This window comes from Oncorhynchus masou, chromosome 14 (assembly GCF_036934945.1).
Source record: "Oncorhynchus masou masou isolate Uvic2021 chromosome 14, UVic_Omas_1.1, whole genome shotgun sequence".
NCBI classification, from domain to species: domain Eukaryota; kingdom Metazoa; phylum Chordata; class Actinopteri; order Salmoniformes; family Salmonidae; genus Oncorhynchus; species Oncorhynchus masou.
The window spans coordinates 22,512,788-22,515,834 of NC_088225.1; positions in this window are offsets into that span (position 1 = coordinate 22,512,788).

A 3,047-nucleotide genomic window follows, 5' to 3' on the forward strand; every position below is an offset into this window, starting at 1 on the left:
AGGCGGCTCATTTTATTCCCTTGCCTAAATTACCATCTGCCAAGGAGACAGCGGTAACTATCGTGGATCACGTCTTTCGCTTACATGGCCTGCCGATGGACGTAGTTTCTGACAGGGGGCCCCAATTTGTGTCCAAGTTTTGGCAAGAGTTTTGTAGGTTACTGGGAGCGAGTGTCAGCCTGTCTTCAGGGTTTCATCCCCAGAGCAACGGTCAAACGGAGAGGGCCAACCAAGATTTGGAGAGAGTGTTGCGATGTTTGGTTTCTAAGAATCCCTCTTCCTGGAGTCAACAACTCTCTATGGTTGAGTACGCTCACAATTCGTTGCCAGTGGCAGCCACGGGTCTCTCTCCGTTTGAGTGTAGTTTAGGTTACCAGCCACCTATCTTTCCCAGTACGGAGTCCGAGGTCACTGTTCCCTCCGCTCACACTTTCATCCAGAGGTGCCGTCACGCATGGAGCAGAGCCCGTGAGACACTTCTCCGGGTGGGGGCGCGCACCAAGGCTAAGGCCAATCGCCACCGGTCGAAGCCTCCGGTATACGTCGTTGGCCAAAGAGTGAGGCTTTCTACTAAGAACATTCCACTCCGATCCGTTTCGAACAAGCTTGCCCCCAAATTTATTGGCCCGTTCAAAGTCACCAGGATCATTAGTCCGGTGGCAGTCCGGCTCAAGCTTCCTCCGGCGTATAGGAGAATTCATCCTACCTTTCATGTGTCTAAAATAAAACCTGTGTTTCAGGCACGCATTAACCCGCCAGTCCCGGTTTCCCCCCGCCACGACGTATGTTGATGGGGAACCCACCTTTTCTAGAGTCAATCGTATTTTGACTCTAGAAGGAGGGTTCCCGGATTCCAGTACCTGGTGGACTGGGAGGGTTACGGCCCGGAGGAGAGAAGTTGGGTGCCTGCTAGGGACACTCTGGATCACTCCCTTATCGATGATTTCAATCGACAGGTAAATTCGCCTGGGAACGCCAAGAGGCGTTCCTAGGGGGTATTGTCACGGTTCATGAATCCACTGCCTCTCTCTCTCTTCTCTCTCTCTCTCTCTCTCTCTCCCGTGTTTGTGTGGGCGTGGTTCCCAATCTCAGCCTGATTGTCTGCGCCAGCTGGAACCACTTATCTTCCCTTTATATGTTCTGGAACCAGTGTTTCTTGTTGTATCGTTGTTTCTTCCCTTTGTATGTTCTGTAACCAGTGTTTCTTGACACACTCCCCTGTCAGCACGCTATCATCGGGAAGATGCGCCCGAGTTTCTTCCCTGAGTACAGTCTGTCTGTCCTCTTGCTGTGTAAACTATATTCATTCCGTGCTGCATCTTGCATCTGTATTGTCACCGTTTCTTGCCTATGTTTGCATGATTATCTATGTTTGCATGTATGTGTATGCTCTATGTATCTTCTATGTTTCTACCCATCCTATGTACTCCCCTGGTTTTGACCCATCTAGCACGCCTATGTTTCATCGGAAGTATGACCCATAGCCCGAGTTTCGGATTCCGTCATGTACAGTCTGTCTGTCCTGTTGCTGCTATGTATATTCATTAAACCATAGCCGTTGCTTGCATCTTGCATGACCCATAGCCTCTGTATTGTCACACTATGTTTCTATGTATGTATATGTATGTGTATGCCCATAGCCTATGTTTCTATGTATGTGTATGACCCATAGCCTATGTTTATGTATGTGTTAGCCTATGTTTCTATGTATGTGTATGACCCATAGCCTATGTTTGCATGTATGTGTATGACCCATAGCCTATGTTTGTGTGTGTGTATATATACAGGTACATATTGTGGATTAGAGGAAGCATGGCAAGATGCGTGTGTCTGCCGCTCCACCCCACCCCCACATGAAATAGCCTATTTGAGGCTGTTGAGGGGAGGGCAGGCCCACAACAATGGCCGAAGTGAAATGGATACAGTAGATACAGCTGGTCTGTTGTAATATAATAAAGACAGTTGATCTTGCTGGTCTGTCATAATATAATAGAGACAGTAGATCTAGCTGAAATGTCATAATATAAAATAGACTCAACCGTATGTTCACTGTACTATATATACATCTGTTTATTATACTTGTTGATACAGGGCTCATATGTGAAACTATTACAGAACATTTTCTTTCACAGTTACACTGACTCCGAATGGGAGCCCCCAGTGCCAAGGTGTCCATCCCCCACTGAAGCTGGTTCATCCAGCCGGACACCTGTTGTCTCAGCACTACTGGGGCATGGACCGCAAAAAATGTCCCCATTCCAACTGCAATAAAGGTCTACAACAAGAGCATGGGAGGTGTGGACTGAGCTGTGGTGAATGCATTCATCCTACACAAGGAAATGGCTAAGAGCTGTGGAAAGCCCCCCATCTCACAGCTAGCCTTCAGAATTATATGCATATTCTAGCATCTTGTCCTGACAAAATAGCCCGTTTACTTTGGGGACCTTATTTTTCCAAAAATGAAAATAGTGCCCCCTAGATTCAAGAGGTTAAAAACATCCTAAAGATTGATTCTATACTTCGTTTGACATGTTTCTACGGACTGTAACGGAACGTTTGGACTTTGTCTGGACCTAGTGCTCGCGCCTCATGAAGATGGATTACTGGGCTGAACGCCCTAACAACAAGGAGGAATTTGGACATAAATGATGAACTTTATTGAACAAATCAAACATTTATTGTGGAACTGGGATTCCTGGGAGTGCATTCTGATGAAGATCAGCAAAGGTAAGTGAATATTTATAATGCTATTTCTGACTAATGTTGACTCCAACAAGGCGGATATTTGTTTGGTTGTTTAGGTCTCTGAGTGCCGTACTCAGATTATTGCATGGTGTTCTTTTCCCGTCAAGTTTTTTTTTTTTATCTGACACAGCGGTTGCATTACTGAGAAGTCTATCTTTAATTCTGTGAATAACACTTATCTTTTATCAATGTTTATTTTGAGTATTTCTGGAAATTGATGTGGCTCTCTGCAAAATCACCAGGTGTTTTGGAAGCAAAACATTACTGAACGTAATGCGTCAATGTAAACTGAGATTTTTGGG